Genomic DNA, 22793 nt, shown 5'->3' on the forward strand with positions numbered 1-22793 from the left:
ATCTGATATCTAATTCTGGCATTTGTAAATAAATGTAAAATACAGGCATGTTTTCTTGATAATAAATGTAAAATACAGGCATGTTTCTTGAGTGTAAAGAAAACACTGTAAAATGTGAACTTCAAGATTTTTACAAAATTGCCATCTGCTGTAAGGAAAACCAAACCAAGTATTTCAAATATGTCTTTTAAAGGACCACTATGGGCAAATGATGAAGAAAACATATATTTTTTATCTTACCATGATTTACTACACCTCCCAAAGCTGCCTGCAGCAAAATAAGTACTCATTCCTAATTTTATTTTGTTTTTACTTTTGTCTGCCCTCATGGGGGCAGACATCGTGATTCCTTTGGAAAGCTAAATCTGTCCCATAATGCACAGACTGAGAACAAATAGCCCTACCATTTGTTGTCAGACTAGACTTCCATTCACTTAGAATGGAACACCTGAAAAAAACTGCCAAGTTTGAGAGTCTGTAGCTCATGTGTCATTGACTGGTATGCGCTGAGTTTTACAAATGTTGTTCCTACTGATGTACTACACATTCTCTGAAAGAAACTTGCAAAAGTGTCAACAAATTACTGAGATAAAAAACACTTTTCACAAGGGAAGGAGCAGTTTTGCAAGTTTCAGTTCCTGGCCAGGTTACTTCTCTCATCTCCCCTCCTTCAGTGGGCTACAGTCTCACATTTCCAGCTTTACTAGATTCAACTATTTAGTCAGCTTTGCATGACAATAGATATAAAAAAAAAATCACAGCCTGGTGTGCCACTAAATCTGTTCCCTTGTATGTCTCTATGCCTCTTCACTTCTGAATAGCATTTCCCAGGAATAAAAAAAAAAAAAAGCAAATGCATCACTCCAGAGTTTAGGCCAGTCTATCCATTTAAAACGTGCACAGTAAAATATTCAACTTATAATGCGTTTTGGCTGCTGACATGGTTATCTTTACATCGTTATTCTCTTACAGTATAACCTGAACTTATGGTATTGAATGATAAATTTTACAACAGTTCTCAGTTTCTTAACAATGACCTCCCAAGCCTCTGATGTGACCTAGTACTTTTTCTTACTATTGCTTTATCTAGTTTGTCTTAGTTGTATGCCTGTAGCATGTCCCTCATCCTCTCAGCAACATACTCCTGGAGAAAACTTCCAAAGCAGATGCTTGTATTGAAAGAGTAGCAGCAGCTGTAGTAGTGAAACTACACTCCAAAACAATGCACTCAAACATAGTACTGACAAACACAGGGGAATGTATATGTCTGAACCAGGCAGTGATGAAATTGCTAGGGACTACACTGAGCACAATTTTACTCAATCTGTCCATTTCATAATCCATAACATTCGCACCACACTTACAAAGGCACACCTCCACCTTCCACAAGCACAGCTACCCACACCCACACAACATACCAGTCAAATTTAAGGCTTTTCCCACCGCTCTGCAAAACACTGCTGCATACCTCTCAAGTGTACCTCATTACCAGGAACGTACCTCATTTGGGGTCTTAAAAAGTACATGTTCCTCAAAGTTCCTCAATGTTCCACATTGAAAGACTCTGTCCCACATTCAATGTTAGGAATTTTTTTAAGTGAAATCCATGGTAAATAGAAATGAATCATATTAATTCATTAAAAGATCTTCTTTGTAAGTAAAACCAGCATATTTTAACCATCCTATACCCTTCCTAGTTGAAGTTGTTAGTAAGCCATTAGTATGTGTTCCACATTTTTCCCATTTGTTCCACATTATGAGGGCTCGTATTCCTCATTTTGGAGAAGGAAGGTTGAGAGCTATGCACTACTGTAATGGCTTTGGCAAACAAATGAAAATGATTGATGGGTGTTGGTTCAAGACTCCCATCCATATCTCTCAACAGTACAGAGTTTTGCAGAAAGTCCAGTTTTTTTGTCTGTTTTTCATAAAATTGCAGTTTTCTGTCAAATCACTGGCAAATCATTGAACACTGAAGTCAGAAAATTGACAGGCATTTGATTTTCAGACTTCATATCCTTAAGAAAATTCACTCTAATGCAAAACCTGTTTATCAACTTTCTAAGTTTGTAAGTGCAATATGTATAAATTGTCCCATTTTGGGGCGTTTGTCCCCTATTATTTATGGCCTTGTCCAGATTTCTTGTTCTATAATGTTGAGAGTTATGCTGCCATCCCTTCCTACTGGAGCCAGTCCACTGCACTTGCACAAGTGTCTCCCTCAGCAGGGTAGCAAGCAGGTATCAGTGCAGATTTACTTTATAGTTCTTTTACACCACACACACACAGACACACACACACACACACACTCACACACACACTCACACACACACACACACACACACACACACACACACACACACACACACACACACACACACACACACACACAGTAAATATTGTTGTCCATGTTATTTCTTCTTTTCCTTGGTTTCGTTTCTCTTACTTGTAATGTTATTTTTACTCATTTTTTCTCCTGCCTCCCATATCTACCCTAATTATTACTTCTAACAAATACTACTTCTCACTCTTTCTTCTCTTCCCCTCCTCCTCTTTATCCACTATTTGAACTTTTCCACTCTGACATTTGCTTTATGGGTAAATAATGAACTGTCACCCTTATGTCAGCACATTTCAATGCTACATAATGTTGTATTTAGTCTAATAATAGGTTCATAGGTAGGTACCAGGCTATCAGCCTAAGGGCCTAAGTAAGCCTAGCCAACAAGTTTCCCTGGCTTATGCCACCCAAGAAAGTTATTTTCCTGTGCCATTGTCGAGCAGAGCCACAGAAGTGATTCCTGGGGTATATTTTCCTATCTCCCATCCACTCAAAGATTTTCTTGAAGAGTGCTAATGAGGAACTTTGCTTGACATAGATGGGTAGCTTGCTCCAGAGTATGGGAAGTCTCTGGGACAGGAATCTATCTCTCCAGCATGTCCTGTTTATTGTGGTGACAAGGTTTAGGTCCCTAGAGCGTGTAGCTCAGAGGGATTGGGATTTCTTTAGGTGTAGCATGTCCAACAGCTCTGGGTTTGACATAGCTTTATATGTTAGGCAGAAATCACCTCAGAGTAGGTGATATGCTACGGAGTAAAACTGGAGTTTTTTTAGATGGTCAGTGTAGGGCATCGGTTTGAGGCCAGTAATCCTCTTTGTGAGGTACTTCTGTGGCCTTTCCAGCTGCTGCAAATGTCTTGTGAGGTACATTCCAAAAGGGGCGTTGTACTCTATAATGGGTCTAATGAGTGTCAAGTAAAGGGGAACAATGACCTCTTTTTTCCTGGATGAGAAGCCTTTTGTGATGAGGTGTGCCATGTAGAAGGACTTCCTGACTACTGTGGCGATGTGATTATCAAAGGAGAGACTACTGTCCACCTGTGTCACAAGGTCTCATCACTCATTCAGTGTTAAGTAGACTACCACCTATGTGGTAGCTCACGGGTACAGAGTTTTTACCAAAGGGGATGACAATGCACTTTTTGGCATCGAGCTTGAGGCCATGGCTCTAACACCAGGCATCTGTCTCAGTGAGGCCCTTCTGTAGGACGTCCACATCATTTGGGGACTCGATATGGCTCCTAGTTTGCAGTCATCTGCGAACTTCGTTAGCCAGAGGCCTTCTGTGTTAGCCTGTACTTCAGAGAAGTAGATACCAAACAGGAGAAGTCCCAGAACCCCTGTGGTACTCCACTTGTCACTGGTTTGGTGTCAGATTTGGAGTCTGCAACTTTTACAGTGTGGGTTCTGTCAGTGAGTTAGTTGGCAACCCATCTTGTGATGTAGGGTTTTATACCTAGTTTAGTGAGTTTAGCTATAATCCCAGAATGGGAGATGGTGTAAAAAGCCTTGGCGAGGTCAAGATAGGCTGTGTGAACCACCTTAGCCTCATCGACTGCCTCAGAGAAGTCGATTAGGTTCAGGATGCATGATCTGCCTTTCACAAATCCAAACTGGGTAGGGTCCAGAGTTTGGAGGTTACCAATGTCTTTGTTTATGAGTTCCATGATGATATCTGACAGGGCTTAGTGGTAAATCACTTTGGCTATGGTGTGCAGGGTCCTGGGTTCGAGCCTTGCAGAGGCTGTTTATTTTTCTTCAATCATAGCCTCACCTCAGGCTTTGTGCCTGCTGAATGGCTCACAGCAATGGTTATCCCACTCCAGAAGGGGGGAGCCACCATGCACCCCGGGAACTACCACCCCATTAGCCTGACAAGCCTGGTCTGCAAGGCCATGGAACGTATCATCATGGAATTTATAAACAAAGACATTGGTAATCTCCAAACTCTGGACTCCACCCAGTTTGGGTTTGTAAAAGGCAGATCATGTCTCCTAAACCTGATAGACTTCTTTGAAGCAGTCACCAAAGCCATAGACAAGGGTAAGGTGGTTCACACAGCCTATCTAGATCTTGCCAAGGCTTTCAACACCATCCCCTACTCTGGAATTATAGATAAACTCACTAAACTAGGTATAAATCCCTATGTCTCAAGATGGGTTGGCAACTGGCTCACTGACAGAACTCACACTGTGAAAGTAGCAGACTCCAAATCTGACTTCAGACCAGTGACAAGTGGAGTACCACAGGGTTCAGTCCTGGGTCCTCTCCTGTTTGGTATCTACTTCTCTAAAGTACAGGCTAACACAGAAGGTCTTTGGCTAACAAAGTTTGCAGATGACTACAAACTAGGAGCCATAATCGAAACTCCTAATGATGTGGACATCCTACAAAAGGGCCTCATTGAGACAGATGCTTGGTAAGCCATGGCCTCAAGCTCAATGCCAAAAAGTGCATTGCCATTCTCTTTGGTAAAAACTCTGTACCCATGAACTGCAACATAGGGGGTAGTATACTTAACACTAAAAGTGTGATAAGAGACCTTGGGACACAGGTGGACAGTATTCTCTCCTTCGATATTCACATTGCCACAGTAATCAGGAAATCCTTCTATGTGGCACACCTCATCACAAAAGGTTTCTCATCCAGAAAAAAAGAGGTCATTGTTCCCCTCTACTCATCACTCATTAGACCCATTATAGAGTACAACGCCCCTTTTGGTATGTACCTCACAAGACATCTACAACAACTGGAAAGGCCACAGAAATACCTCACAAAGAGGATTACCGGCCTCAAACAGATGCCCTACACAGACCGTCTCAAAAAACTCCAGCTTTACTCCGTCGCATATCACCTACTCAGAGGTGATCACTGCCTAACATACAAAGCTATGTCAAACCCAGAGCTTTTGGACATGCTCCACTTAAAGAAATCCCAATCCCTCCAAGCTACATGCACTAGGGACCTAAACCTTGTCACCACAATAAACAGAACATGCTGGAGGGATAGATTCTTGTCCCAGGGACTTCCAATGCTCTGGAATAAACTACCTATCTATATCAAACAAAGCTCTTCATTAGCACTCTTCAAGAAAAATCTTGATGATTGGATGGGAAATAGAAAATTCACCCCGGGGATCACCTCTGTGGCTCTGCTCGACAGTGGCACAGGAAAATAATTTTCTTGGGTGGTAAAAGCCAGGGTACCTTTTTGGCTGGGCTTGTATAGGCCCCAGGGCCAATAGCCTAGTACCTACCTATGAACCTATGAACCTATACGTTCCATGGCCTTGCAGACCAAGCTCATCAGGCTAATACGATGATAGTTCCTGGGATCAGTGGTGGCTCCCCTTTTGTGGAGTGGGATAACTGTTGCTGTGCACCATTCAGTGGGCACAAAGCCTGATGTGAGGCTATGATTGAACATGGTGCTTAGGTGGGGAGCCAGTTCATTCTGAAGTTCATGTAAAACGCAGCCTGGGATGTTGTCCAGTCCCATGGATGCTGTGTTTTTGGCTTTAGAGAGTGCAGCTTTTACCTGTGTAGTTGTGATTACAGGGACTCTGCATTCTTCCTGTATAGATATGGGTCCTTTAGGGTGTGAGAGGGTGGTAAAGTTAGCACTGAACCTATCTGCCAGAATGTTGGCAATATCAGTTGGTTCTGTAATTTTCATACAGTTGTGCTGTAACTCATAGCAGACATGGGTGTTGCCATTGAGATTCTTGACATAGGTATAGAATGCTTTGTGGTTGTCCTCGGAATCAGTGGCAATTTTATTTTCATAGCTAGCTTTGGATGCTCTTATAAGGGATCTCAGCGTCTTACTGAGGCTGACCAGGGAGCTCCACCACTCATGGGATTTTACTCTGTTTTGCAACAGTTTCTTCCTTCTGATATACAGTTTGTTTATGGCAGGGGACCACCAGATTGGCTTCCTTTTTTTGGAGGATAGCTTCTTTGTTCTGTTTTGGATAGCACGATCCATGCACTCATGTAAGTGCTTATAGAGTGCATTTGTGTAGGATTCTGCAGTCGTAACTGTATTGGCCGTCTGCATGGGTGTCATGAAGTTTGCCACTTCTGTTTTAAGAAGCATGAAGTTGGCTATGGAGAAATTTTTTACCGTGGTTTCCTTAATGTGGGGTGGGGGCGGCATGTGGATATCTAGGGTGATTAGCTTATGGTCGGACCTGACCAACAAGGAATTAACTTCGGGTGTGGAACACTGGTCATTTATGTTGGTAATGACTAGGTCTAGGATATTGTTGCCCTTGGTGGGGGTGTGGATAAGTTGATCCAGGGCACTGGAATTTATGAATTCCAGAAAGCGTTGAGCGAAGGAGTTGGTACATGAGTAGTTTTCCCAGTTAATGGTGGGGTAGTTGAAATCGCCCATTATTAGGGTGTTTGAACCCTAATATTTTCCAGTATATCAAGAAAAGAGGAGTGGGACATGATGCGGGATCTGTAGCAAGCTACAATTTGGATTGCAGTTTTGCCCAGACTTAGTTGCACTTGGATAACCTTGGATGCATTATTCTGAGCAACTAGCCTGGAGGTGTGGATATCCTTAATGAATATGGACACACCTCCGCCTTTGGTCTTCCGGTCCAGGTTACATGGCCGAAAAGTGTGGTATGAGTTATAGCCTGGTAGTGCAGGGGTGCTCTTTGGAGCCTTGAACCAGGTCTCAGTCACTGCACAGGTATCGATGTTCTCCATTTTAAGGAGTGCCTTGAGTGAGTGCATTTTGAGATTTAAACTTCTAGCATCGAGTAGCATTACCCTCTGTTTTTGCTTGCCTGTTCCTGTTACATTTGAAACTTGTCTAAAAAAGGCACTATTGGGATGGCAAGAGCCTTAGCCAGTATCCAGAATCCCATGGGCAACAGGTGCAGGCCATCTCTGGCAAAGCATCATGGTCTGTCGACCATGTCGTCCCAGGCAGACAGATACTGGATCCCCTTAGAATGACACCAGAAGCTTAGCCAATTGTTAAAGTCAATCATTTTGTCTTTGTACTGCGGTGTCATTCTGGGCGATGGCAAAATGCTACTCAGGGCTAGGGTCATACCTCCCTGGGCTACAAGATCGGAGAGCTCTTCGATGTCTCTTTTCATGTAGTCCAGGGAGGCATGTCTCATGTCATTCACACCAACATGGACAATAACAGAGTCATATTTGTACTTGGTTATGGAGTGACCAGAGTGCATGGGTTATGTGGCAGATCCTGGCACCCGACAGGCAGCTGACAGTAACCTTCTCCTTGTTTAGCCTGGTAAGTGGGACATCAGTGTACCTGACTATAGAGTCACCTATGACTAGTGTGTTGGGTACGTTGTTTTGCCTAATATATTATATATGTTATAATATATATATATATATATATATATATATATATATATATATATATATATGTTTGCTCATAATATCTGAATAAGTGAGTGGGATTTTCATGACAGCATCAAGGAAACATTTTCCTTCCTTCTGTGTTTTTTTTTCTTTTGTTTTGGATTTTTCTTGGTATATTGATTTTTCTTAGTATATTTTATTTTTTATTTATTTTCCATTTGTTTACCAGGTTAGTCCGACTGGACACAAGATGACCGTTTTCAGCTGAGAAAAGCTCCAGATACATAGTAAACAATTATAAAAAATAATAAAAATAAATTATACAAACATAGCTATTTTGTACAAAGAGCGTAGAAAATATAAAAGGAGTAAAATCAGAGTTTTACAACTGATGCAGCATACACAGTGGTTAGAATATTGAGAAACAATTAAACAAGATAATATACAACAAATATACAACTGCTTGAACATAAATTCAAAAAGAAGTTTTCATAGACAAACAGGGTCATAAACTACAAATCATAAGTATATTGATATGATTTATATTGCATTTATCTTGTTTTAATGATGGTATATGTGTATTATTGTACGTGTCATATGTGCACACATATTTGTATTAATCTATGTATTTACAGTATATTGACAACATACTGGGTCACATCAGAGGCTTGGGAGGTTGTTGTTAAGAAACTGAAAACTGTTGTAAAGCTTGGCATTGAATACCATAAGTTCAGGTTATGCTATAAGAGAACTATGCAAAGATAACCATGTCAGCAGCCAGAATGCATTATAAACTGAATGTTTTACTGTGCACAATAAGAAATGGATAGATTGGCCCAAACTCTGGATTTTTTTTTTTTTTTTTTTTTATTCCTGGGGAAATGCTATTCAGAAGTGAAGAGACATATAAGGGACCATTTTTAGTGGCACACCAGGCTGTGATTTTTTTGATGTCTATTGTCATGCAACGCTGATAAAATAGTTGAATCTACCCAAGCTGGAAATGTGAGACTGTAGCCCACTGAAGGAGGGGAGATGGGAGGAGTAACTTGGCCAGGAATTGAAACTTGCAAAACTGCTCCTTGTGAAAAGTCTTTTTTATCCCAGTAATTTGCTGACACTTTTGCAAGTTTCTTTCAGAGAATGTGTAGTACATCAATAGGAACAACATTTGTAAAACTCAGCACGTACCAGTCAATGACACATGAGCTGCAGACTCTCAAACTTGGCATTTTTTTCAGGTGGTCCATTCTAAGTGAATGGAAGTCTAGTCTGACAACAAATGGTAGGGCTCTTTGTTCTCACAGTCTGTGCATTGAGACAGATTTAGCTTTCCAAAGGAATCACAATGTCTGCCCCCATGAGGACAGACAAGAATAAAAAAAAATAAAATTAGGAATGAGCACTTATTTTGCTGCAGGCAGCTTTAGGAAGTGCAGTAAATCATGGCAAGATAAAAAAATATATGTTTTTTCATTGTTTGCCTGTAGTGGTCCTTTAAAGCTGAAAAGATTTTATGAATCTCTTTCATGTTAGAATTCGGCTCCAAGGCAGCTGGATGAAGATTTCATTACCATTGCTTTAAGGTTAAAGTTTATGACCAGAATTTAGATGTGGAATGTATTTTAGTGCTCTGGTTTCTTTTAGAATATACATGTGAAATGTCTTCTATTGTTGTAAGTTTCTGTGCAGGTGTTAGATTGCTAAATAATGCAGTTTGTTTGCCTGGAAAACACAAGTGTCAAAAATGATGTAATTTGGGGAGGGACCCAGCAAACATGTTTGTTAGTAATGGTTAAATGCTATTTCTCACAAGAGACCTGAAAAGCATTTTGATCTTGATATCCAGTTTACCAGCACTCTGCTTTTGCTCACATGTAAGTTTCTAGCACTGTGATTTCTTGTAGGAATAGTTAAAGCTAGTAAAGATTAATTAGGTATTTTTCTTTTAAATCAGACCTGTCCTACTGTATTATTTTAAGTTTCTGTGTGATCTTTGAACTCTTAGATATCTCTGTGGTGTAGTAGTTTTGTCTTGTGTTTTGATTATTTATTATTAAATATTTTTAAAACCTTCTACCTGTGGCTGCTTTGTGTAGAGATAAGCTCTAGAATACATTGCATATTTATAGAGTTTACTGTCTAAGTCACTCCAAATTAAGCATTGAGACTGTTTAGTCATACTACCAGTGGATAATAATATTGCACAGTAATAATTGGACACCCTTTCAAGGGCCTTTTAGTAGCTGATATTATTCACAGGGTGGTGGCAGTAATTACTATCGTATAGTCTGGGTAAAGGAGCACAGCTGGAGAATCTGTGTTAGCCTTTCCCAGGAGACTCTGTGAAGTTGTATAAATACTTATCTCAAAGTGTGTGTGTGTTGTGTTAGCTACTTGGCAGGGACATGAAGCACTGGTTGGACAGAGAGGGTACGGGAGGTTCTAGCTTGCCCAGTTAGGCTGGGACCTGGACCTTATAGCTGTGCCAGTGGGGAGTCTTATTGGGCACCTGGTGAGCAAGGGAGCAACCAGCCCCAGACTGACTGTGATCTCTGTGTGCACTTAAGGGAAATTGTACTTTACTGTGTGTATTAGTTATCCTTTCCTCATCTATGAGACGACCTCCCTAGTGTTAGTGGTGAGGATTAATGCTCCTTGATTGCTGGGCCAGGGCATAGTCATCACATATAGTATTATATTTATATACTTAGTACACATTGTAACTGTACAATACTTTATAATTGTGTCTGTGTCCTGCCTCATACTGTGGGTCATGGCTAAAAGGTTCCCAAAGGATTAGACAGCAAAAATGTTTATAAATCACATAATAATTATATAAAATACAATGCATAACTGTAAGGTACTTTAACAGGGCATACAAATTAGAAGGAAGGCTGTAAGCAACAGCACTCTTTTGATTTCACCTTACATGTGTGACCTTCATCATTACTCCTGAAGAAACCCCCATCTTACATCCGAATTGAAAAGTTTAATAGGTATATTCTTCTGGCTGTATACATGTCCATGCGCATTTTTACATGTGCCTTCTAAATTCATCCATGAAAAATCAGTATTAACAAGTGAAGATGAGTTGAAAATTTTTAGACATAAGTGTAACACCATCTGGATCTACCAAAAACTGCACAAAATAATTAACATTTGAAAGAAATACATAGTTTAATCATATAAGTGAGCTGACTTCAGTAAGAAGGAAGGGCATTTCAGGAAAAATGTAACAAATGGATAAAAACAAGGATTGGAGGAATGTTAAACTATACTTAAGTTAGCCTTGAAGTAGTAAATTTTTGAATGAAAGACATGAAAAATAATTGGAAAGTATTGTTTCTCAAAAGGATATCAGCATTGAATGTCAGGGGGAATGTATCAGTAAGGTGTGAAAAAGTATATAGAGCACCATACCTGTAAAAGTATAAAGAAACAAAGACAGCTGAACAGTGAAGACCTAAACAAAGGGGGAGAAAAAACAGCAACCAATTAAGAATGGATGCAACTTATGGTATTTTTCCGTTAAAGTCCTACCACTTTGCGCTGCTGTGAACTGAAGCCGTACCTCACGCTGTTGCATTTCTAAGTATTCATACACTACAGAATAAGTTTCTGAAGAGTTTATATCCAGTAAGGGATTGTAAATTTGTGAATAAGCTATCACCTTAAGAAATAACATATCAGCTACATCTTCTAAACATTGTGCAGTACTTATTTTTGCCAGAAAAAAACCCTTTCAGTTTGTGATGACGGTATTTCATTTCCTGTGTGACAACTAATCTCTAAAACTGACAAACGACTTTTTGTTGTTGCGGTAGGTGTAAGTTCTTTCACACTGTTTGCAAGGATTGGGACAACCGGGCAGTCAAACCCAAATATAACCCTTTTGCTTGTGATCCCACTTGCAATGTAAAATAATTTTGGGTACTTTTCCATCCAATATGGGACCAGGTACGTTCACTTCTGTTTCCGCGGAGACTTTATTTCCAAGCTATTTTTCCTTTGAATGGGGTCTGTCTATCAATCTGATTACACAAGATCGCTGGCAGGAGGAGCCATTGACAAAGTAAGGTACACTTACTACACTATTCACACTGACTGACAGACTGCTGACCAATGAGCATGGAGGACACATCCCGCTTCAGCTACGCTACCAGTAAAAGGGTGCCTATTACTTCCCCCTGGCATGAAGTAGCTAATTCAAGTCTCTGCTGCACAATGAATTGGTAGGGGTTTAACGGAAAAGTACCCAACTTATTGTTATTATATTACAAAGTGAAGAAGGACTCAGAAAAGGTATATTCGGGATTAGGATAACCAAAAATCATAGTGGGAGCAACGTAGGCTGTCAGACAACAGGCAAACTGCATTAGTGCTTATGTTGAACAAGGCCTGGTCAAATATAAAGATTTGCTGTTTCATCCAGTCTGCCATTTCTAGACATTTTGTATAACCTGCTGATGCATTTAACAAGGGGTCGACTTTGACCCACTCCTACCCACAGTAACTACCTTATGCTGGTCTCCTGTGCTTCTTAGACTCTCACATGGAATGTGGGCCTGCATGATAAGCAACCATTCCATGACTAAAAGACATCCTTGCATCATCCCAGGCAGTCTCTTTCTAGTATCTATACTGTGTACATTTTACATAGATTTCTTGAAAGAGATTATTTATTTTATTATAGTTTTTTTTTTTTTTTAATTTGACATTTTTTATCAGGAAAGTCCAACTGGGCAGACAACACATTTTCAGTGGAGGCCCAGGAAAAAAAGTTTGAATAACAGGACAATTAATACATGTATAGTAATACAGAATTTGTAATACAAGTGTGATGACAACAATATTTACATAATGCAAATGAGGTGCAGATGAAACAGCAATTTAGTATTTACATTTATACGTATTTACAGTTTTCTGTAACTAGCTGGTTAGCATTATTATGTTTCTACTGCTTTTACTGTTTGAGAGCTTGTTTGTTTACAGACGAGAGCTAAGATTAGGCTTTAGGGATGAGTCAGTAAAAAAAAGATAGAGGGGAGAGAGCATACCTCTCAATTTCTTAGAGCAAGGAATCTGGATAAAGCCCAACAAAATGGGGGGAGAAAGACCCAAAAATAGGGACATATTTTAAATATTGCTCTTAAAACTTAGAAAGGGTTTGTTTTAACATCCATTCTCTGAAGGATCTGAAACACAAATATATGCCACTATTTAGTGACTTCAGTCCTCAGACCATTCTAGTGATTTGCCAGCAAACCACAAATTTTATGAGGAACAGACCAAAAATATGAGCCACAAATCTGGATATTTTGTGAAAATCTGGACAGTTGAGACGTATGGGAAAGAGAGTAGAATAGAAGATGGGAAAAGTGATAGAAAATGAGAAGAAAGAAAAGAAAAGTAATAGAGGAAGAGAAAGGATGATGTTTCAGTCTGGTGTGATGTAAGTAAGAACTCTGTCAACAACTTCTTTGCAGCACTGAGCCTCTGGTCACTACATTCAAAACAGATACTGCATAAGCTCTGCCACAAGGGCCAACTCCCAAACAGTTTCACTGAGAATTTTGTCTTTGTACAATGTAAGCAAATTTAACTTGAAGAACCTTGCCGTGTATTAATAAGTTTATCTAGTCAAATATGTGCCTTCCTGTGCTGAAAATTAGTTGTTACTCTCCCAACCCCCCCCCCCCCAACAGACTTGTCCTTACACTCTAAGGACCACTTACTAAGTTAGTCACTGCCCTTTCTCTTGACCAGTAGATTACACTGTATATGCCAGTTACTTAGTCTTCCTGACTAACAGGTTTCTGCATTCAGAAAATAAATGTAATAATAAATGTAAACCTGCTCTACTTTGTACATCTCTGCTAATGTCAATAAAGCTAGTGATAGCGGCAAACTTGTTTCCTCCTTATTTCTAGACTTCTCTAAAGCCTTCAACACAGTTTGTCACAGCAAACTTCTACTTCAAATGTCATTAGGTCTCTCTCAGCCCACCCTTCTGTGGTTCAAGAGCTACCTATCCAATCAGTATCCTTCAGTAAAATGGCACTCCACCACCAGTGTACCACAAGACTTTATCCTTGATCCCCTACTCTTTAACATTCTCATTAACACCCTCCATGCATCCACACAACAGGCCTCATTAATGCAGTACACAGATGACTCCACACTCATTTCCACATTTGACGACATGGTACACCTCCAAAACATTACTGAGGAAGCTATAACAGCAACTAAAATATGGCTTTGTAACTTACAACTCTTGTTCAACCCTAAAAAAAAAAAAAAAACGTCGTTTTTCACTAAATCTCTCTCCCGTCAAAAAAAAAACTAATTTAAAGTACTATCCCTTGATAGTGCAACCATTGAAATCACTTCTCATAGCAAATTATTGCGGATTATAGTAAATGATAATCTTTAAATTCGACCTGCATATACAAAACTGCATAAGAAAAACTTATCAAAAACTAGGGATGCTTTATAGGGACAAAAACTTTCTCACCAACATAACTAAAGCCGCACTTCCACTACTTATCTCCTCCCCACACTCCTTTATGGTGGTCTCATCCTTACTAGCCTTCAGGTATCACAAAAATCAAACTGTGAACAATACTACAACAAAGTTGTTAAATGTGCAGCAAATACCCCTTTCAGAACCCACCACTGCATAGCACTAAAAAGCATAAATTGATTAGAACTACCCCATCAGCTAACATATCCACAGCTTCCTACCATTTATAAAATCATCTAGAATCCTTCTGCTTGTCCAGCACTAAATAACATTCTACACAACTATGTTCCTAGGTGGTCATTATGATCCATTTACCAAAAACTCCTGTCTGTCCACAAAAATATCAAATCTGCTGGGCATTGTCTGTACTCTAACCATGTTGCTAAGGCCTAACTCCTGATCTCTGTCCTTTAGGTCAATATCCTCCCTCCCATCTTTCAAAATCATTCTGAAAGACTTCCCAGACAAAAGCTGCCTCTGTTCTTGCTCAACACCAGGATAAACTATATTCCTAAATGTGAACAAATACCTTTTCATACCTTACATCTCCGCATTCTCCCTTCTTCACTCACTTCCTTACTTCTGTCAATTTCTCTTCTCTGGCTTTTTCTGTAAATATATCACAAACCTGCTTTTCTCAAACTTTGGATTGCAATTCCTGTTTGCATTATATTAACTTACTTTTCATTTCTCTATAAACTGACTAAAATTTGTCTCACTAGTAAATCATTGTCATATAACTTGTATCTATTCTTAACCAATGTTTTCAAATTGTGACAAATTTGGTGTAATTATTTAAACTGTAAGTTTTTGTATTATTTTTAAAGACTGTAAAATTATTGTTCTTAAAATGTTTTGTAATAATTTGAAGCTTTACACTCCAGGCCTCCTCTTAAAATGGTCTCTTACTCAATCTGACTTTCCTGGTAATCAAATGTCAATCAATAACTAAATATAAATAAATATATAAGTACAGAGCCAGGACAGGGTGAGAAAGTATTTAAACAAGTGAGTGCTAGATATCAGTCTATTATCCTTTGGAATATTGTCCCAAGCATTGACTACTGAGTCTGATCACAGACAGTGCCCAACAGACTTTTTGAACGTATAATAAGTTTTTTTTTTTTTGGTTGATGGAAGGATTGATTAGGTAGGTAGTGATTAAGGGTAGAGTTAACATCAGGTTGAGCTAAGGGGTTGTATATTATTTTGTGTTCCTGGAGAAGCTGAGATTAAGTGAGACTGAAAGACAGCTTCTGCCACTTTAAGGATTTGAGTGAATTGCAATGATGGGAAATGTTTAGCTAAGTTGTGGCAAACCTAGCCACTTTATTATAACATAGTTCTAGGTTTGATGTTAGAGTTGCCTCTAGATGGGTTAGAATGGGAGAAGCAAAGAGTAAGGAAGGAAGGAGGTATGAGCTAGCAAGTGTAGCGCTAGAGGGTTTGGTGAGCAATGTCTTTGATACGTAAATGTGTGTTTTTATGGAATAGTGAATAAGTAGGTCAAATTTAAGTTGGCTGTCAATTATTACGCCTAGTAGTTTGATATGGGAAATTACTTATATAGTGGTGCAGGGACTGAGGAATAGTTGATTGTCAGTTAACCAATTTCTGATGAAGTTGAAAGCATCTTGTGAAATGGTTTGTAGATGAGGGAGACTGTCTGCTAAGAAAATGAGTGGTAATTTCCATGTATTATATCCAAGAAGGATGTTGGGAAGGCATGTGATGATAGTTAATAAATGTATTAAAGGGAAGTGGGCAAGGATGGTGCTTTGTGGGACCCCAGTGTTCAGCGTGAGGAAAGTAGAAAAAGCAAAGAGCCATTTAACAGATTAACAATGATTAGTTAGATAGATAGCTAGTAAATCAGTTAAGAGTAGAGTTGGATAGAACTAAAGCACCATTTTTGATAGTAGTTTGGGATGGGAGACAGTATCAAAAGTTTTAGAGTGGTCTAGAAAGAGGGAAGGAGACTAATTTATTGTTACCCCTGACCTTAATGATGGTGTCTAGGAAGGATATAAGGGCAGTTGTTGCACTATGTGCTGGTCGGGAGCAATACTGGGTCAGGGTGAATAGGTTTTCATGAAGTAGGCACTGTTAAAGTTGTTTGTGAATGCATTTTTAAAATGTTTTAATAGGAGATGACATTGAGGCAATAAGTCTCAGTCTGTTATGTTGGTAGTGTTGACTCCTTTATGTAGCGGTGTGATATATGATTTTTCTATAAGGAAGGAACATATTATTATTAAATGGAACGATTGATTAGAATAGAGATTTGGTATGCAATTGCAGAGGAGACCAGCTTCAGGTATTCTGAAGGTAAGTTGCTAATAGAGGTGGAGCAAGGTTTGAGTTTGCTTAATAGATGTTTTGTTTAGGAGGTTGAAATGGGTTTTAAGATGAAAGTGGGACTTTTGGAGTTTGGATGGTGTATTGGACTGAAATGGGATAATAAGGGACTCCTGGTAAGAGTAGCTACATAGAGTATGCAGTGAGGGTGGAATTTGGCAGCAGTACGTGAGGGAATGGTAGTGGCCAAGGGTTTGGAGTATTAAGTGTGCTAGGGTGTAAGATTTTATGTACTGAATACCAGAACATTTTAGGATTATGTGTTAGGTTAAGATGAGAATGCAAGTAATACTGTTTTCTGTAGATGTTGACCTATTTTTTGTTTAGGTTTTGAAGATGTTTATATTTTTGAAAATGTTCTAGGATTTAGTTTTTGTGCCATTTTCTCCAGGTTTTATTTATATATTTTTTATTAGAGTTTAGCAAGCATGGGATAACCAGGGGGTCTGTTTAGTTTTGTCTCTTCTCCTTATAGGGGCTAGGCAATTTAGGGTGCCAAGAAAGAGTGCGTTTAATCTAAGAATGACTCTATCTAGTGATAATGTGTTGATGGAAAACCAATTAAGGATTTAAGAATATTTTTAAATTCCTCCAGATCAAAACTAGTAAGGTTGTAGGATTACTTATATTGCTGTTGTTTTGTATGGTGAGTTGTTAGTCTACAAACAGAGGCAGGAGAATCAGGGAGGGTTCCTGGAGGGAAGTAGAGGTTAGTGTTTTGAGACTAGGATCCAGTCTAGACTGGCACCAGTACTGGTATGTTTGTTTATAAGTTGAGTAAATCCATAGAAATTAATATTAGCAGAGGGGGTAGTCACCTACAAGGTTTTGCCAGTCTAAGTTAACATCTCTAAGAATAACAGTTTCAAAGAGTATGTTGTAGGAATCCAGTATAGGATGTCTTCTAGACTAGGCATGTTGTTTCCTGGAGGGATATACTGAGAGGCCATACATAGGTTTTGTGGTTGTTGACTTTGAACAGAAAGATTATAAATTCAGTTTTGTGAAATTTGGGTAGATTAAAGGATGTAGAAAGAGTGAGAAAGTTAGAAGAGAGAATAGCTACTCCTGCTTTTTGTATATTCTGTCAGAGCAAAGAACAGTGTAACCTGGGAGAAGAATTTCAGTATCTTTTATATTAGGTTTGACCCCTGTTTTGCTGATTGTTATTCTATCTGGGGAGTACTGAATGATCCAGGAGTGAAATTCCTGTACTTTATTTAACATACTATGGATATTTATAGAAGCAATTTTTAGATATTTAGGGGTAGTGGTGTAGTAATTGCTGTATAATGGGTAGGTGGTGTGGATTGTGGTATATAGTCCTGGATTAGGTTATATACTACCACATGCAGTGTTATTTTTTGAGTGCTGGGATATGAATTTTGGTATATTGATATTTGGTACAATTTTGATTTGTATGGAAGTGGAAGAGATACAGATTGGTGAGATTGGGACCAGGTGGGATGTGATGTAAGATAGCAGTAATACTAAGAATCATGGGCAAAGTAGGATTATATTTGTAGGCTGGCAGATAGTTAAATGTCACTTTACTTGTGTGTGTGTGTGTGTGTGTGTGTGTGTGTGTGTGTGTGTGTGTGTGTGTGTGTGTGTGTGTGTGTGTGTATGTGTGTGTGTGTGTGCATGATAGTTGAAGCTTTGGACAAGGTTAAGTTTTATTTGTTGTAGTTTACCAAGAAGGGGGGTTACAAGTAGTAAGATGTGAGAACGATGACGGAAGATATGTTGAAAGTGTGAGAAAAGCTAGTTTGGTGATAAGGTTATGATCTAAGAAGAGTTGGAGGGTAAAGAAGAATGATGTTCTAGCCCGTTAAGACTAGTGGGTTGCTAAAAACAATCAATGAAATTGGCACTGCTAGAATTTGTAAATGAAAAAAAGTAAATCGTGAGACTGTGTACTATTTAAAGTTGTAGAACAAAAAATAATAAAGTAGAAAGACAGTATAGTAACGGAGTAAATAGTTATAAGTAAATCTGCAGGACATGGAAAAAAAGGGAAGAAGCAAACCAACATAGAATTGCCTCTACAGAAAATAAGGAGATTCACAAATACAGTATCTGGAAAGCGCAATTAATAAAGTGCAGGCTGCCAGGTAGAGTACAGTGCAAGTCACTAATTACAAAGGGAATGGGGGGGCTGAATGTGCAGAGGGGTGTTGCAGGCTTTCATTGATTCTGGTGTGTAAAACAGCCAACAGCGGACCACTAAGCACAGGCCATGCAGAGACAAGGCATTAAACTTTACTGGTACCATTTTGAACAGAACATGACTAAGGTGTTAACAGAATGAACAAATAAATTCCCCTTGCACTGAGTTAATATGTTAGGTCTGTAAGCTTTTGTAAAGCTGGTTGTTTTATTTACTCTGCTAGAAACTTGCAACTCTGTAGTTTTTGGGGGAAGTAGTCCATGACTATTTTACCTTTATGGACTTATTCAATTCCTCTCTATAGCTCTTTAAGTCTATGATGAGACAGTGTGTGTGTGTGTGTGTGTGTGTGTGTGTGTGTGTGTGTGTGTGTGTGTGTGTGTGTGTGTGTGTGTGTGTGTGTGTGTGTGTGTGTGTGTGTGTGTGCGTGTGTTTGCATTTATGTGCATGTGGGGAGTGTAAACCTATGAATACACACAAAGTTTCCTCTCTCTCTCCCCCCTCTCTCTCTCTCTCTCTTTCTCTCTCCTCTCTCTCTCCCCCCCCCTCTCTCTCTCTCTCTCTCTCTCTATCTGTCCTTTACCTGATGACCAATGTGTATCCTTCTTCATTCTAGTTGCTTTCCTCCAGACCACCTCCATCATCTCTGTATTTCTTCAGTATAGGGTATCTAGGCATACCAGTACTCCATATGGGTTTCTCTAGCTATTGTACAGATATGTTTTGTTTTCAGCTGGTAGCTGCCCCTTCATATGTATCACAGTATCCCACAAACCCTGAAATTTCATTCACACATTAATTGCCGTAACATAATATGAAGACACTACCTCAGAGTACTTTCACTTTTACTCTTGTTACTGCCTCCACACTCCTGCCGCAGGTTATTCAGTTTCTGTTTTTTCTCCCAGTGCACTCTATGACATCCCTCAGAACTGAATCTAAGTTGTCACTCTTCTAGGCACTCTTCCAACCTTGCAAAAATCCATTTAATCTTTTGGTCTCCTTTTGACTACAGACGAATTTTGTGTGTCAACACTTTTGAAGACATCTTGGTCATCTGAAGAGGCATACTTTCTTTTTAATTTCATGTTCATGTTTTGAAGACCTTTAAAGTGGCTGAGGCAAGTAACTTGTAATTCTCCTCTCTACTTCCTTTCTTTGGTATTGATACAACATACAGTTAGCCTCTCTTTCTGTTTGTCTGAACAGATGTATTTTGGGAGATAGTATATTTAACTAGTAGGATTGTGGGGAAACATTCTACATATGTGAGTGATGCAGAGGAGCTTACCCCCCTGAAAAAACATTTGTTCACTTTCTAGCAGGATTTGGTAAGCCCTACTTTGTGAATTTTACTTTTTTTACCTCGTGTTTGCTGTGGCACTGGATTTGGCATGTGTCCTATAACTACTCCCTAGATTTTGGTGCTGTACTCTGTCATATGGATTACAAAAGTTTATGTAAGTCATGCTATCACCCCTTCTCACACCCCTTTTATTCTTTAATTAGAATACTTTCTCCCCCCGTGAACTATTCCCAATAAAAAAGAAGATTTAACTCATTTGGTATGACTCCTACATTATAAATCCTCCCTGATTTGTGCAAGTTAAGATTTACTCAGCAATTATTTCTTCCAAAAATTATTTCATCAATTCTTCTGTCATTAAAAGTATACTGGAGGTGGTAGTTTCCAAACTCTACCTTGTTTAGGCAGTTATGATGAAGAGGAATTGTACCCATATTCCTTCCTTCAGGTATATTACTGTCCTGTTACTGTTTATAAAAACATGCCCAAGGATTCATTAAGAACCCTACCACTCTCGTTAAGGGCTGTGGTAAAAAGTCCCTGTTTCCGCAATGCAGTATTTTGTGATTCATAGACGCATTAGTCACAATGGGGTAAGGTCTATGAATTGCCTTTAACTGCTACAAATACAGGTAAGAACTTTCCTAGTGCAGTTAATAGTGGTGGCCACATAGTGTTTGCAGAGGCACCCCTGTCACTGTCCCACACGCAAGCATACAGGAACACACACACACACACACACACACACACACACACACACACACACACACACACGCACACACACACACACAAACCATATACTCTATACCTGACCCTGTTGCCAGAACATCCATGCTGTCTCCTTTTTTCACCTACCCTGGTAATTTATGGTTATTTATATACAGTCAGTCCTTAATACCAGACATTCATGTCTTGCACTTCATATCATTTAATACATGCATGCTAGGGCAAAAGAAGTTACCCTAGTGACACTCTATATTTGTATGAGGAACATTCCTTGCCCCTTTCCCTTGTATGGCATGAAATGTTGCAGGCAATCCATAATACCTGAGATCTTCAATATATGTTAGAAAAGAGGTTGCTGTGCTAAATTATCAATTGGTGCAGCCCATTAATACAGGGTTTTGTGTATCAAAAGGTACAGGGTTCAAATCCCTTTATACCTGATTTTTTCACTTATTAATTTTAAGATGATGTTAACCCTGATGTCTTCTGGTGGTGCAGTGACTTAATATTCTCAGATCTATGCAAAACTTTCCAAGAGAATAATCTCCAAGATAAAGATAATATAATATTTCTGAGATATTAAAATCATTATCTATTGTAGTTAAAGTTGAGCCACTCACTGGGAGAGAATAATCACAATTAATTATTTTATATAGTTTCAATAAATATCTCCTGTCTCACCACTTGTTTCACAATTGTTTAGAAAATCAAGAATGGGTGGATATTCTTTTTTAATTATATGTGATATTAAGTCAACTTTAGATATTAAGAATTATTTTTATTAATTTATACTATAAGCTTTTTTCTGTATTCATGTCATACTTACCCATTAAACAGTCAGTATTACACCCTTTAGTATTTCTTAAAATTTAATTTCAAAAATCAAGTCTCTATTGTTTTAAGCTTTGCATTTTTTGAAATTTTAGACTATATTATTTAGACTATATATTTTTATGTAAATGCTATAAGGAATAATGAAAAACACCTTGATTTTACCTCTAAGTATTTATAAATAAAATGTCGAAATATTTTTGATTATGTTATTTATATAAGCAGAATCTGATTGGTTACTGGCGATTTAAAAAAATATTTCTTTAGCAGCCACTTCATATAATTATTCAAGATTTGTATGTGTTGTATACTTTATTTAAGAAAATAGTTTCATGCAGTTTCCCCAGTTGGGTGAATAATCAGAATTTAAGCAGATAACTGTAGGTATAGCACAAGTTTCTAAGTCAGGAAATAATCTTTCTCCATGCTTCCATTCGCTTACATAATGTCCCAAATCTATTCTAGGTTTGTTGAGGTACCATAAAAATCTGAAACAAACATTGTTAAATATGGACAAAACAATTTAATAGAAAATAAAAAAAACAGTTTCTAGTGCCTTGGCTAGATACAGCCTTTTCAGAGTATAATTCACACAATTCCATGCTCTCTTTATATATACATCACATGTAATTAATTAGCAATTAACCAATTAAACACCCTCAGTTAAAACATTCCCACTATAAAAAACATTTTCAATGACATTCCCTATTCAACCCACATGTTTTTTATTTCTTTTTAAATATTTAAACAAAGTATCTGACTTATTGCCACTGTTAAAACATTTTTATTTAAAGAATATATCATATATGAGTCACATATATGTTGCTATAATTAATTACTATTCCATGGTCTTCATAGTAACCCAGATCAATGAGTGTATGAAAACAACAGAAAAACTGCTGCCTGAATGCTCATTTTATTTAACATAGACACAAAAAGCAAGCAATTGACAATATTGCAAATAATTAAACTACAGGTAAACCAGTTCCCTTTCATGAAACTTAATGTCCCTAGTTTGAATATAAATCCCATTCAAACTACCATTCTAATTCTCTTTTATTCACTTATACCCACTTCCTCTAGTTGCCTTTACTTTAAATATGTAGAACATATATGTATCATCAAATAAATACTTTATATAGGATTTTATAAGGATACTATAAAGACAATATCTAAATTGA

This window comes from Protopterus annectens, chromosome 14.part0 (genome assembly GCF_019279795.1).
Source record: "Protopterus annectens isolate FY-2018-M chromosome 14.part0, PAN1.0, whole genome shotgun sequence".
NCBI classification, from domain to species: domain Eukaryota; kingdom Metazoa; phylum Chordata; order Ceratodontiformes; family Protopteridae; genus Protopterus; species Protopterus annectens.